Source organism: Bactrocera tryoni, unplaced genomic scaffold (assembly GCF_016617805.1).
Source record: "Bactrocera tryoni isolate S06 unplaced genomic scaffold, CSIRO_BtryS06_freeze2 scaffold_25, whole genome shotgun sequence".
NCBI classification, from domain to species: domain Eukaryota; kingdom Metazoa; phylum Arthropoda; class Insecta; order Diptera; family Tephritidae; genus Bactrocera; species Bactrocera tryoni.
In genome coordinates this window covers 20,161,197-20,177,211 of record NW_024395977.1, presented here as the reverse complement: position 1 = coordinate 20,177,211, position 16,015 = coordinate 20,161,197, and the positions used below count along the sequence as shown (strand labels likewise).

Genomic DNA, 16,015 nt, shown 5'->3' with positions numbered 1-16,015 from the left:
AATTTGTGACATGAAAATTTTTAGGTGTTTGTAATTGTAGTTTGGTATCCTGAAGTCAAATCTGAAAAACGAATTTTTCTCTCACCCATAGATATTCTGTAACATGCGGCATTAGATTTTACAATGCATAAAATTTCATTATATTGCATCGTTTTTCCGGTTCAGACCGGTTCTGACTGCTTGTTTGAAGTAAGGGGCGTATTTTACGATCATTCTATTTAACAAAATTTATCAGTAAACTAATGATGTCCAAATTGGTTACGTGTTCTATGTTTGGTTAGCAAAACGTTTTTGAGTTCACATTCTTTTACGTTTTGGAAATTACTGTGTTTAAGATTTTTAGGTATAATGCCTAGGCAGTTCGTAAATAGTGCCAACAGGTATTTTTACTGCGAACTGTATTTTGGTGTTAAAGTTGGAGACCAAGACAAAGCATGGACCCCTCATATCTGTTGTTAAACTTGTGTAACATTACCAAGATGTTCAACACTGCCGCATCCAGGGTAAACCTAATGACTTAGTTCGAGATCTAGGCCTTTCAAAATCGCAGTCCGAACTTCTAGCATCGAAACTAAAAGGTTGAAACCTTCTCCAAGTGATGTAAGTATTACTTTTTACAGAGAAAAGCAGAAAGACCTCACAAATTGCTTTCTTCAAGAAGGGGATCAAGAATACTGTTAAGAAGTAAACCATTTATTTAATGCAATAGAACAGAAACATGATCAACGTGATTGTCGTCTATTCATTGATTCCTCTAAACTTAGTTTAGAGGCGGTATTGGTTCATAACGGTATCAAATATCCATCTGTGCCCTTAAATCATGCGGTTGATATGAAAGTTCTTTTAGAGCTCATCCGTTATAATGAGTATGGTTGGGCAAAATGTGGATACCTAAAAATAATATCCCTTCTTCTTGGAATACAACTAGGATATACGAAGTATTGATGCTTTGCGAATGGGACAGTCGTGCGAGAGACTGTCATTATGTACAGAAGCGGTGGCCAGTACGTCAGGCACTCACTCCGAGACAAAAAAACATTACCAGTGAACCTCTAGTTGATCCCAAAATGGTAGTACTACCACTTTTGCATATTAAATAGGGTCTAATGAAGAGTTTTGTTAAGGCAATGGACAGAAAAGGAATAAGGTTCTTGTATTTGAAACAAAAATGTCCAAGACTCTTCTTCTTCTTAATTGGCGTAGACACCGCTTACGCGATTATAGCCGAGTTAACAACAACGCGCCAATCGTTTCTTTTTTTCGCTACGTGGCGCCAATTGGATATTCCAAGCGTAGCCAGGTCCTTCTCCACTTGGTCCTTCCAACGGAGTGGAGGTCTTCCCCTTCCTCTGCTTCTCCCGGGCGGGTACTGCGTCGAATACTTTCAGAGCTGGAGTGTTTTGGTCCACTGGGACAACATGACCTAGCCAGCGTAGCCGCTGTCTTTTAATTCGCTGAACTATGTCAATGTCGTCGTATATCTCGTACAGCTCATCGTGCCATCGAATGCTTCTCAATTGCCTACTCAGTCCGAAGTAGCACCTGTTGGCAAGAGCTATACTGTGTTGAATTTCTAGGCTGGCATTGTTGGTGGTGTTTACGCTGGTTCCAAGATAGACGAAATTATCTACGACTTCAAAGTTATGACTGTCAACAGTGACGTGTTTGCCAAGTCGCGAGTGCGACGACTGTTTGTTTGATGGCAGGAGATATTTCGTCTTGCCCTCGTTCACTGCAAGACTCATTTGTTTTGCTTCCTTGTCCAGTCTGAAGAAAGCAGAACTAACGGCGCGGGTGTTGAGGCCAATGATATCAATATCATCGGCATATGCCAGCAGCTGTACACTCTTATAGAAGATTGTACCTTCTCGGTGTAGTTCTGTAGCTCGAATTATTTTCTCTAGAAGAAGGTTGAAGAAGTCACACGAAAGAGAGTCGCCTTGTCTGAAACCTCGTTTGGTATCAAACGGCTCGGAGAGGTCCTTCCCGATTCTGACGGAGCTTTTCGTGTTGCTCAACGTCAGCTTACACAGCCGTATTAGTTTTGCGGGGATACCAAATTCAGACATCGCGGCATAAAGGCAGCTCCTTTTCGTGCTGTCAAAAGCAGCTTTGAAATCGACGAAGAGGTGGTGTGTGTCGATTCTTCTTTCACGAGTATTTTCCAAGATTTGGTGCATGGTGAATGTCTAGTCGGTTGTTTGATCAGGTCTAAAGCCACACTGATAAGGTCCAATCAGTTTGTTGACGGTGGGCTTTAATCTTTCACACAACACGCTCGGTTGAACCTTATATGCGATGCTGAGGAGGCTAATCCCACGGTAGTTGGCGCAGATTGTGGGGTCACCTTTTTTATGGATTGGGCATAGCACACTTAAATTCCAATCGTTGGGCATGCTTTCGTCCAACCATATTTTACAAAGAAGCTGATGCATAGTCCTTATCAGTTCTTCGCCGACGTGTTTGAATGGCTGGGCCGGCAATCCATCGGTCTCCGCCGCTTTGCTGTTCTTCAGGCGATTAATTGCTATTCGAACTTCTCCATGGTCGGGCAATGGAATGTCTGTTCCATCGTCGTCGATTGGGGAATCGAGTTCGCTTCTCCTGGCGTTGTTCGTTCATTGCCATTCAGCAGGCTGAAGAAGTATTCCCTCCATAATTTAAGTATGCTCTGGGCATCGGTGACTAGATCACCTTTGGGGGTTCTACAAGGGTATGCTCCGGTCTTGAAACCTTCTGTAAGCTGCCTCATTTTTTTGTGGAATTTTCGAGCATTACTCCTGTCGTCCAGCTTAAGCGTTGTTAAAAACTTTCTTGTAAATGTGAAAGCTAACAATTACAAAGTCCTTGTGACTGAACTACTTATTGCCTATAAAAAATGAGTTGCAATATGTCCCTTAAAATTCACTTTCTGGACTCCTATTTGGATTTTTTCCCCGAAGTGACGAACATGAGGAACGGTTACACCAAGACATTTCTGCTATGGAGAAACGATACCCAGACAAGTGGAGTGCCAGCTTGCTTGCCGATTACTGCTGGATATTGTTAAGAGATACTCCAGAAATACTCATTGGTTAATAAAATAATATAACAATAATATATATATCGTTGTTTTTTTTAAACAAAAATCATCATAGCAAAAAAACTATAGGTGATAGAAGAAATCTGTTGCTATTTCCTGCATTTGTGGTAATTTTTACATAATAAACACTGTTCTGTTCATGTCACAAAAAAAAAAAATGGATTTTTGTTTACCAGTGCTATTTTTAAATTAAGTATATGGGGCTAAGGGAAGTATTGGTCCGATTCAATCCATTCTCGACATACAAACATACCATTGACACAGAAATACTATCCCTGAATTTCAATTATATATCTCACACATTTATCGATATATTCGGTCGAACGTCAACAATAGATATTGGGTTCCGCATACTGTATTCGGTACCCAGGACCTTGAACAGCCGCGAATGTATTTGAACAATGTTTGGTCATTAGCCACATTAATACACTACACACTAATATAGTACACACAATTCCCACGACAGCCGGTTCCACGCAACGGAATTGACTCGGATTTCATCCGACCAAAGGCTGTTATTTCGGCGATCTAACCCCGTTTGGATCGGTGAGTGTTAATTTGTGTTTGTCATCATTGGAGCAACGCCTTACAGAAGGGTTGCCTCGTGTCCTCTTGACTCGTGCTGGCATTGAGTCCAACCCGGGCCCAGAGGTATTTTCCTGCTCAGTTTGCGCAAAACGGCTCCATCCAAACTCCACCTCGGTCAGGTGCAATACATGCAATGAATGGAGCCACCCTAAGATCTGCTCAGGCCTTAAGACTCACAGGGAGTAAGTTACGTGGCCCCATGTTGCTTACGCAATACTGCGACACCAGCCTCTACGGCTGTGCAGTCTGCACTCAGTTCGCGCGCTGCGCCGCCACTCACCCCGAATGGCCAACAGAGGACCTCCACGGTCCCCAGGAGCTCAAACAGACAACATAGCTCCACTAGTTGCACTTATAAGCCGGGAACGCGTATTGATAGCTGCGGTCAAAGAAATCACGTTAAACAGCCAATCAGATTTTCTGTGTTGTGCCGCTTTCAACGTTATACTTAAGCATCGCGAGCGAGATAATGATGAAGGTCTAGCCTTCATATTGCACAACACCGTGCAGTATCGTCTAATCGATGAAGACATCGACCGCAGGGATACTACCCGAGAATGTCAGGGTATAGATATCCGGTCAGGCGATGTCGAGCTCGAAATATTTAATATATGCTTCCCTCCAGTTACATGTTGTCCTAAAGGATATTACTTGAATATAGGCGCGCTACTTCGTGGTGAAAACCGTCTGGTACTAGGCGACTTTAACGCACACTACGATCCTTGGCATTCCTGCCTTTGAAGCGATCGTAGGGGATGGAGCAGGCGGAAACGATTCGACATTCTGCACAATGAATGACGAAGCCCCCACCACAGTTATGGGCACCTCTAAACTCCGTCCCAATTTTACAGCCGAAGCAGCCGTTTTAGCTAACGAGCGCGACACCTTACGCCTTGCCGATCCCGGAGATCCCTGAATAAGGGACTTCAATTTGGAGACTCGGCGATTGGTAAATCAACATAAGCGGACGAAATAGATAGAGCATCTGAAGCCGAATCGAAGTTCAATTCAATGGTCATGCCTTTTCGGACCCGAAGAAGTGCGCGAGCTACTTTAGCGGGCATTTTACACTGCACCCTTCAGCAGACAAAACCAAACGATTACTTAACCGACGGCTGCGCAAAATGCCAAACGATTGTGCGCCACTTACTTTCACCGATGAAGAGGTTCAGAATGCCATCAAAAAATCGAAATCATATAAATCCATTAGCCCCGATATAATCAACATGCTTATGCTAAAGCATCTAGGCTCGAAGGGAGTATGTTATGGAAAGTCGGAAGAGTGGTCTCACTACTGAAACCTGGGAAACCCGCCAACAAAGGGGAGTCCTATGGTCCGATAACTCTCCTCTCCAGAGTTGTCGACAACGCTACTGCAGGATATTGAGAAACCTGAAACCTGAGCGGTCGACAATCATCTGTACTATTTCGAGGTAAAACATTTAAACTGAGAAAAATTAAACAGAGGGTTCCACTCCCCGCTTCTGTTTAACTTCTACATCTCGAAACTCCCACAGCCACCAGAGGGAGTTTCCATAACCTCGTACGCAGATGATTGCACAATATTGACGTCGTTGTGTGTTCAAAAGTTAAGGGCTATCTCTCCGACCTTTCTCGTTTCCTCACTGCACGGAACCTAACACTTTCCCCCACCAAATCCACGGCGACCATATTTACATACTGGACGAAGGAGTATAGACTTCAGCTTAATATTGTAGTTGATGGCGTCAAAATTCCGAAATGGGGAAATACAAAGATACGCTGTTGGCAACATACAAGCCAATCGGCCGGTCGGTCTTCAATATGGTCGCCTGGATGCAGTGATACGCAGATGAGGAAACTCCAGACCTGCCAGAACACTGCACTCCGGACTACGACAGGATGCCTCTTGATGTCTCCCATCGAACACCTATATAGTCAAAAGCTTATGCTCCCAGTTAATGAGCATAATGAACTCTTCTCCAAGCAGTTCCTGCTAGAATGTTTTTGTAGAAATCAACGTTGCAGCCACCTGCTTGGAGCGGAACCGCTTCCTAGGAGCATCAAGAGATCTTTCCTTAATTACGTCGATGACATCGTACAGTACGCCGACCAGATTTCGAACGCAACTAACTTCCGACAGGTACCATCAGTCATACACAGTGGAGCTATCAACACCTTCACCGACTTCTTTGCAGTGAAAGGCGTTCTTGGAGTCAAACCACCACCGTGACCACAAACCACAACGTGAGTTACCCTAGCTCAGCTTCGTTCTGGATATTGGAGCAGGTTAAACACCTACTTGTCCAGAATAGACCCCGACATACCCAATATATGTCCTGCATGCAACGAGTCACCGCATGACACTGGCCACCTCTTTCCACGCCCTGCGAACTCTACTCATCTAACACCCTTTCCCTTTGGTCCGACCCCGTCGGAACAGCACGTTTTCTGGGCCTCTCGCTAGATAACGTCGACGACAACATGGATTACCCTTACCATCCTAACCGGGATTGATAACCGTTAGAACAAGAACATCAACAAACAAAGAAAAATCGTTGAATCCTTCATATTTGGTGTTTAAGATGTTTCAAGGCTCGTTTTCCTCATAATTGTAAACAATCTAACCTTTTCAATGATGAGTGTGCTAAGTGATTTTTAATTTAACAAATATAGCTAAAATATAAAAAAAATAAAATAAGCTTCCCCTCTGTAGAAGCTTCCCTATCTGTACCTTCCCCATTTATGCCGAGATTCGTGTTTATTATCCGACCGCCAAAATAATCGGAATCGTGCCGCAAGGGGAAAACTTCAGTATACCGTCCCAGGATTTCGGGAATAAAATGGGTATGGTCGGATAGAAGACGTTCCCCAGATCAAGAATTTATTTGTGTCCACTTTGGAATACCGTCTCAGGATGTCGGCAATAAAATGGGTATGGTCGGATAGAGGAGGCTCCCCAGATCAGGAATATAGGGTCGGCATTAGAATACCGTCCCAGGATTTTGGAAATAAAATGGGTATGGGCGGATATATATAGTTATAGCCGCAGGAAACCAATAGTTTCGAGATATTTGCGTTTAAAGTTGAAAATTACCACAATTTGAATTACGTATTATTTCAATTTAAAATTAATTTTACACTTATATTTTTAATTTATATTTTCACTAATACTTCACTAATTCGTTCATACACATTTATTTTACATTATATTGTGCAAAAATAGTTTTAAAGGAGTTTTATGTGAAAAAAACTTGACACACCTTGGTGTTGGACCGACTAGGTTATTTTTTTTGAAGGCCGAAGGCCGACAACGCTAAAAGGAGTTTTACGCAAAACAAACGTAACACGCACCGGTGTTGGACCGTGCAGGTTTATTTTATTGAAGCCCAGCCGATAGCCGCCAACGTAAAAAGGAGCTCTGCGCGAAAAAAACTTAAAACGCCCAGGTATTGGACCGACAAGGATAATTTTTTTTGAAGCGCCCACGCAAACAGGAGTTTTACGTGAAAAAAACTTGACATACAATGGTGTTGGACCGACCAGGGTTATTTTTTTTAAACCCCATTTACGGGTAATAAACAGTTTTTTGCTATAAACAGCTGCAAAAATTCTCTTTTTGGGTTTTTTTTATTTCTTTTAGTTTTTTACAAAGGATGTCGATAAGATAACACTGATTATTTGACAGAATGTAACCCCTTAGTTGTTGCCAAATAAATAGATTTGAACAATAAGTTTGGCTGTGGGAGTTTCGAGATGTAGAAGTTAAACAGTAGCGGGGACCCCGGAACCCCCTTTTTAATTCTTCTCAGTTTGGATTTTTCTCCTCGAAACAGACCGCTCAGGTAGTTTATGGTCCACCTCCTCAGTCCTGGAGGGAGCGTAGTTTGTTCAATGTCCAGCAGTAGCGTTGTGTGTTTGACTATGTCAAAGGCCTTTGATATTGGTACTGTGCATTTTTCGGAATCCGTGCTGGTAGTTGGCTAGGCTTAGGTGGTGAGTGAAGGTCGGGAGTAGCAATGCCTTAAGTGTCTTCACTAGAACCCCCCTTTGTTCCCGGGTTTCCCAGGTTTCAGTAGTGGGACCGCTCTTCCGTCTTTCCACACAATGGGCATTTGAAGAGTGGTCAGCAACAGGTTGAGGACCTTGGTGAGGTAGCTTACTCCCATCGTGCCTAGATGAGTTAGCATAAGCATGTTAATTCCATCGGAGCCAATGGATTTAGACGATTTCTCTTTATTGTTTATATTCTGAACACATCGCTTGGTTTTGTCTACCGAAGGGTGCAGTGTAAATTGCCCGCTTAAGTAGTTCGCGCACTTCTTCGGGTCCGAAAAGAAATGACCATTGAATTGAACTTCGATTCGGTCATCATGTTTCTTCGGGTTAGACAAAGTCTTGACAGTAGAGCAAAGCTTACTCACACTGATGGAGAGGTTACAAGACTTCAGATGCTCTATCCATTTCGTCCGCTTATCTTGATTTACCAATCGCCGAATCTTCAAATTGAAGTCCCTTATTCAGGGATCTACGGGATCGGCAAGGCGTATGGTGTCACGCTCGTTAGCTAAAACGGCTGCTTCGGCTGGGAAATTGGGGCGGATTTCCGCTATTCTTCCAGCTGGGATGAAGCGAGCAGTAGCTGTTGCGATCACCTTGCGGAAACGACTTTAGCCAACGGATACGTCCGTAGGAATGGGTAGAGCGTTGAAGGTGCTCTCAGTAAATTCTGTGAAGCCGACCAAGTTAGCTTTGTTAACGTTAACGAAAGTGCGGTTGCCCACAGAAACAAAATCGTAAGGTTTCTCTGTCGAGATAATTATAGGCAGGTGGTCTGATGAGAGAGTTAGCATAGGTCGCCAGGTTATGATATCTATCAAACCACCACTAGCAATGGTAATATGGGGCGAGCTATTACAGTTCCCCATAAATCTGGAGGGGCTTCGTCATTCATTGTGCAGAATGTCGAATCGTTAATCCGCCCTTACGATCATTTGGTAGGCAGGAATGCCAACGATCGTAGTGCGTGTTAAGGTTGCTTTTACCAAACGGTTTTCACCATGAAATAGCGCACCTAAATTCGGGTGATATCCTATAGGGCAACATGTAACTGGGGGATGCTCAGAAGATCTGAGTGGCTATTTAGCTTGATTTCTTGGATCACAGCTATCGATACGCGTTCCCGGTTCATGAGTGAAGCTATCTCTTCGATCTTACTCTGGAGTCCGTTGAAGTTGAGTTGTAGTATTCGGGTTTGTTGCGGGTGTCCGTGGGTGTCCGTGGGTGTCCGTGGGTGATCCTGAGGAGGAGAGAGTGGCGTGTAGGTGGTGTTTGTTGCAGCTGTGAAACCCGCAGGGGTGGTTGTCGCACTGTTGTGTTGTTAGGCGACGCCCTTGCTGAGTGTTGCGGGGGCAGACCGGAACACGCCGAGGAGTGACACAAGCCAGTACGAGACTGCACTTGACTGATGTGATGGTCCGACGTATGACGGTATGACACACGAAACAGACTGTGCGAGGATTGAAGCGGGACGGGGTTGGGAGCTCCTGTGGACCGCGGAGATCCTCTGTTGGCCGAACTGAGTGCAGATTGCCCAGCCGTTGAGGCGAATGACGCAGTAGTGCGTTGGCAACATGGTTCCACGGAACTCGTAGTCCACTCCCTATATGTCTTAAGGCCTGAGCAAGTCTTAAAAAGGATCCATCCATTGCGCGTATTTCACCGGACCGATCTGGAGTTTGGATGGAGCCTTTTGGCGCAAACACAGTAGGCAAATACCTAAGGGTTCGAGTTGGACTCAATGCCAGCACGAGTAGGGATATCGCCTGATAAAATCTTTATCGATACCGGTGGATAGAACTGGCTGTCGCGGGAATTGACAATATGGATTTCTTTGGTGCCGCGATCTGAATATACTGTTGGAAATAGGAAGTCCTCCTGATTAGAAAATAATAAGTTTACGAGATATTTGGCTTTCAAAAAAAATCCCAAAATTCGAACATTTAAACAAGTTATTTCACTACATTTAATTCACTTGGTCCACACGTTTCAATTCAAATTCATTTACTTAAACTATAAACATTTAAACAAATTCACAATTTACATTTTTTGAACTTTTTATAAGTGAGAAATTTATATTTAAAAATCACTTTTTACACGCGAAGTAAGCATCATTTATGTGCTAACAATTATGAGGAAATAGAGCGCTGCCATGTGATAATAAGCAAATATGAGCAATTCGATGAAATTTCTCTTTTTCGCTATAATACCTCTTTTTTTATTTCGCAATTTCAGTCCTAATAAATGCCCGAAAATTCTACGAAAAAATGCGGCGGCTCACAGAAGGTTTCAAGACCGGAGCATACTCTTGTAGAACCCCCAAAGGTGATGTAGTCACTGATGCCCAGAGCATACTTAAATTATGGAGGGAACACTTCTCCAGCCTGCTGAATGGCAGTGAACGCACAACACCAGGAGAAGGAGAACCCGTTTCCCCAATCGATGACGATGGAGCAGACGTTCCATTACCCGACCATGAAGAAGTTCGAATAGCAATTACCCGCCTGAAGAACAACAAAGCGGCAGGGGCCGACGGATTGCCGACCGAGCTATTCAAACACGGCGGCAAAGAACTGATAAGGAGCATACATCAGCTTCTTTGTAAAATATCGTCGGACGAAAGCATGCCCAACGATTGCTATGCCCAATCCATAAAACAGCATACCCAACAATCTGCGCCAAATACCGTGGGATACGCCTCCTCAACATCGCGCATAAGGTTCTATTGATCGTATTGTATGAAAAATTAAAGCCCGCCGTCAACAAACTGATTGGACCTTATCAGTTATGCCGCGATGTCTGTATTTGGAACACCAAAAGCTCCATCGGAATCGGGAAAGACCTCTCCGAGCCGTTCGATACCAAGCGAGGTTTCAGACAAGGCGATCGCCTATCGTGCGACTTTTTCAACCTGCTTTTGGAGAAAATAGTTCGAGCCGCAGAACTAAATAGAGAAGGTACCATCTTCTATAAAAGTGTACAGATGCTGGCGTATGCCGATGATTTTGATATCATTGGCCTCAACACCCGCGCCGTTAGTTCTGCTTTCTCCAGGCTGCACAAGGAAGCAAAGGAAATGGGTCTGGCCGTTAACGAGAGCAAGACGAAATATCTCCTGTCATCAAACAAACAGTCGTCGCGCTCGCGACTTGGCACTCACGTCACTATTGACAGTCATAACTTTGAAGTCGTAGATAATTTCGTCTATCCTGGGACCAGCGTAAGCACCACCCACAATGTCAGCCTAGAAATCCAACGCGGAATAACTCTTGCCAACAGGTGTTACTGCGGACTGAGTAGGCAATTGAGAAGCAAAGTCCTCTCTCTACAAACAAAAACAAAACTCTATAAGTCACTCATAATTCCCGTCCTGCTATATGGTGCAGAGTCTTGGACGATGTCAACAACAGATGATTCGACGTTGCGTTTCGAGAGAAAAGTTCTGCGAAAGATTTATGGTCCTTTTCGCATTGGCCACGGCGAATATCGCATTCGATGGAACGATGAGCTGTACGAGATATACGACGACATCGACATAGTTCAGCGAATTAAAAGACAGCGGCTACGCTGGCTAGGTCATGTTGTCCGGATGGACGAGAACACTCCAGCTCTGAAAGTATTCGACGCAGTACCCGTCGGGGGAAGCAGAGGAAGAGGAAGACCTCCACTCCGTTCGAAGGACCAAGTGGAGAAGGACCTGGCTCCACTTGGAATATTCAATTGGCGCCACGTAGCGAAAAGAAGAAACGACTGGCGCGCTGATGTTAACTCGGCTATAATCGCGTAAGCGGTGTCTACGCCAATTAAGAAGAAGAAGAAGTCCTAATACAAACAAGTTTCTGTATAAATTATATTTCAAATAAAAATTTGTATGAACAATCTTTCTATGCATATAAATATTTTATTAAAATTTATTAAAAAACTAAGTAATATTATATAATAATATTAAGTAATAAGGTAATAAAATACTGAGGTTACCCCGGGTATTGGCTCGACCAGGTGTTTTTTTTAGAGCGCGGCTAAAGGCCGCCAACGCAGAAAGGAGTACAACGCGAAAGTACTTCAGTCACCCCAGATATTGGCTCGACCAGGGTTATTTTTTCGAACGCGGTCGAAGGCCGCCATCACTGAAAAGAGTACATTTCATACTCAATTATAGCTTAAAAATGTGAGAAAGAATCTTTTTCTTGTTAATAAAGAAAAACAAACAAAGAAAACGCTATTGTTAAACAATCCTTCATATTTGGTGTGTAAGATATGGCAACCCTCGCTCTCTTCATAATTGTTAATAATCTAACTTTTCAATGATGAGTGCGTTACTTGATTTATAAATTAATAAAAAAAATAAAAATAACAAAATAAAAGTGAAATATGAACTTATTTTAATATTTTTGCATATTCCTCCTCTGGAGAAGCTTCTCTATCAACACATACCCCATTTTCACCGAAATTCATGATTTTTACCCGACTGCCAAAGTAATCGGAACCGTGCCCGGAAATGGCGTGATTAAATCATATACAAGGTGCGTTCCAAAGTAAACAAGATTTTTTTAATCCAGCGCTCCCTGGTGGCGCCATCTATATCTCGGCTGATGCGTTAGAATCTGCTATCTTTATCGGTTGTCCAATTTCATGACATTTCATATATTGGAAGTTATTGCGTTTTAAGTGTCAGAATGTTTGTGTTATCGGTGCGAAAACGAGCTTCGAACAAAGAGCCAACATTAAATTTTGTTTTAAAATTGGTAAAACTTTTACCGAAACGTTCCAATTGATGAAACAAGTTTATGGCGATGATTGTCTATCCCGTAGCAGAGTGCACGAGTGGTTTCAACGTTTTCAAAGTGGCCGTAAGGACATAAATGGTGATCAACGCATGGGCCAATCAAAATCCGTGATCACCGGAAATTCCATCGAAACAGTGTGTGAATTCATCAAAAATCAGCCGAAATCATCATTGGAATTCATGAAAATGGAACTGAACATCTCCAAAGCATCGACTTATCGCATTTTGACCGAATATTTGGGTTTACGAAAGGTGTGTGCACTGTTTATTCCGCACAAATTGACTGACGACCAAAAATTTCTCACAATCCAACATTCGAAAGACATCATTAAAGAGGTCAAAAAAGACAATTTAACTATTTTAACCACTCCCCGTATTCATCTGACACCGTGCGACTTCTTCCTTTCGGAAAAATACATTTGCCCATGAAAGGAAAGCGTTATGCAGACGTAGAGGTCATTCAAACGGCTTGCACCGGCATACTGGCGGTCATACCGGCCAACGAGCTAAACCACTTGTTCGACATGCTTTTGGACAGTGCAAAAAGCTGCATAGAAGCAGACGGAGACTATTTTGAATAAAATAAATTGATTTTGCCGAAAAAACCATTTGTTCCGTTTTTTTTTTGTAAAGTCCTGTTAACTTTGGAACGAACCTTGTAAAACCTCCAAAACTTATAAATTGTGAATTTGTTTAAGAGTTTACAATTTAATTAAATGAATTTGAAGTGAAAAATATGCATAAAATGTGTTAAATGTAGCTTGTTGAGATGTTCGAATTTTTGGAATTTTTGAACTTTAAAGTCCAATATCTCGTAAACTAAGCGTTTTTTTTAGCCAAGAGGACTTTCTCCTTCCAACTGTCATATCGCGGCGCCAAAGAAATCGGAATTGTGTCGTCTTTTATTTTAAAATTATTTTATTTAATTTTCTCGATACTATTTACTTCCTAAAAAAATAATCATATAAAATGAGCTATGTCAAGTTTTTGCCCAAATGTATTTTTGACAAAAAGATATACTGTTATGTAAAACACGCTTTGTTATTTTTGTTGAGATAACTCACATATTGGCTGATATATGCAATACAAAGTTACCCCGAAGTTTGAAAATCTTTATTTTAGGTATATGGAGCTAAGGGAAGTATTGGTCCGATTCATCCTATCCCTAAATTTCAATTATATATCTCACACATTGAACAAAATTTTCAATAAGATGTCAACTATCGGTACCTAGGGGCTTGAACAGTTTTCATTGTTATATTAATTGCTTCTTGATTTGTGTACTGGAATTTGAACGAAACAGGTGGAATTTAAAATTGTGCTATGGTTTCATCAAAAAGTGGGTGGTGCCACGCCCATCGACCACTTTTCACAGCGGGTCCCATAAATCTCTCTCAAATTTATATTTTATTTATTTATTTATCGCGCTTTGAGATATATCAATTTTTACTCAAGTTACAGCTTGCACAGATTGACGACGGACAGACAGATAGTCAACCGGATTTCAACTTTTCTAGTCCTTCGTATCATTAATATACTTATATTTAACTGTATATCTATTACGCTTAATTTTAGGTGATACGTGCAGCCGTTAAGTGAACAAAACTTAATACTCTGTTGCAACAGTATAAACAGCTGGCAATTTCTGTCTTCTGCATAAAAACGAAGAAAAGTACGACTCGAAGCGTCAGAGCATCAACACGTAATTTGGTTGTTTTGCTCTAGGGTCTTAAAACGCATTGATGCGGAATGAAGTAGTGTTGCTTACTCGGGATCTTACTATGCTATTTATTTTGAAGGGAATTCTTCCAAGCCCAACACTATTTATTAATGTTAAAACTTCCTCAGTTTCGCATAAAATCCTATATAATTTGGGAGAAGAACTTAAATTGCTCACGCATTTGCCAGATACAATCCACCAAAAAAAGGGTTTTTAATTTGGCCAACAGCTAACAATTTGAAAAATGCATCTGCACCCAATTAGCCATCAATGGAATTCTGTGTCCGCCAATTTAATATTGTGCTGAATTTTCCAGCTATTAGAATCGTTGTTATGGTCTGTAAGATTAGCCGAAATACACCGCATAAAAAACGCGCTTAATTTTGCCCCCACTTTGGATTGGAATTTATAATTCCTATCATGCTTAACCCTGGTCGAGACCAACGGTCTGATACACTTAGCCGAGACCAATGGTGCTTGGCTAGGCCAAGTGGTGTTTACTTACATTTGTATAGAAATATGTGTTGTATTTACGCTCATATATGTACTATATAGATACATTTTTGAAATTTCTTACCTCTCGATTTGGTTGAAATCAAATTGACTGCCTTGTTCACGCTTGGCGTGGCAATAGCGTTCACAAAAAATGTAACATTTTGAGAAAAATTACATTTTTTCTTAACCTTTTAAAACGCTCTAGCGGCTAAAGTATATGACCTAGGTGGGTCAAATAAACTGCACCGGTTAGGTAATTTAAATAGCTTTCAGGAATGTATAACCCCTAAGGCCCCGCCGGGGGTGTGGCAATAGACGAAAATGAGTTTTCACCATGTCCCCCCTTTTGCTTCACTACAGTTGGGGGGCTATGGGGCCGGTGGGGATCAAAACTACTTTGGGAGTTAGTTCACCCCTGGGGCTTTCAGGAAAGCCCTCAACCTCCCCTCTATCCCTACCAGACCTACAAAATAGCCAAGCACCATTAGTACACTAAGGCGAATTATTAAAATATCCTTTTTTCGTCCTTTTCGATACGATATCCTTGAATTTTTTTTCTGAATTCTATAGACAATAAAATTCTAGGAAGCTACGTGGAACCGCTAGTCGTTTGCTACACTCTATATATATTTAAATAACATTTAAAAACAAAATATGCCTGGCCAGACCCGTGGGTCTCGATGAGGGTTAACGTTTTCTGTTGTCATCGGATCCGCAATTTCTATGCCAACGCCTCCGTCATAAAGCTGGCTTGGAAGTTTAAATCTAGTAACGCTCTCGCAAGCAGGTATCCTGCATAACTGGTCCTCAATTGAATAACTGCTGTTGCTAACATTACCCGATTCAGTATACTGCTGTGTGACTCACATGATGATGTGTGGTGGATGGTTGCGGATGAGATGAAGCAGGGAAAGAAACCGGATACTGGTGCAACAACGTGTGATAGGATTGATTTCATACACGACATCGATCCGTTCTGCACTTGTACACGGTGTGTCTCTTGTGCAAACAATTTATTCATAAGATTTCGTCCTGTCCATGTGCGGCGGCTTCATGTGGCTCGTGCTGGTTGTGGCTCCGGTTTTCATCCTCGAACACGACACTCCTTAACCTGAAAACTGCTGAGATCTTCTATTTAAGGTGGCTTCACGAGATATTTGTTTCTCATCGACAAGCTATAGCAATGAGTCATAAACAGCAAAGCACTCACAGAAACACGTCGCCCGAAAAGGTTTGTCCTGACTCTCCAGGTGCTCGGACACAACTGACAAGCCGCTCGTTCGTTGGCTAGGTACGCAGTCTACCG

The 16,015-nt window shown here is 42.3% G+C and overlaps 1 pseudogene; it reads right to left on the bottom strand.

The window, feature by feature from the left end:
- Positions 1-7,326: 7,326 nt before the first annotated feature.
- The window catches only part of LOC120780789, a 49,257-nt pseudogene continuing 40,568 nt past the window's right edge, over positions 7,327-16,015 (bottom strand).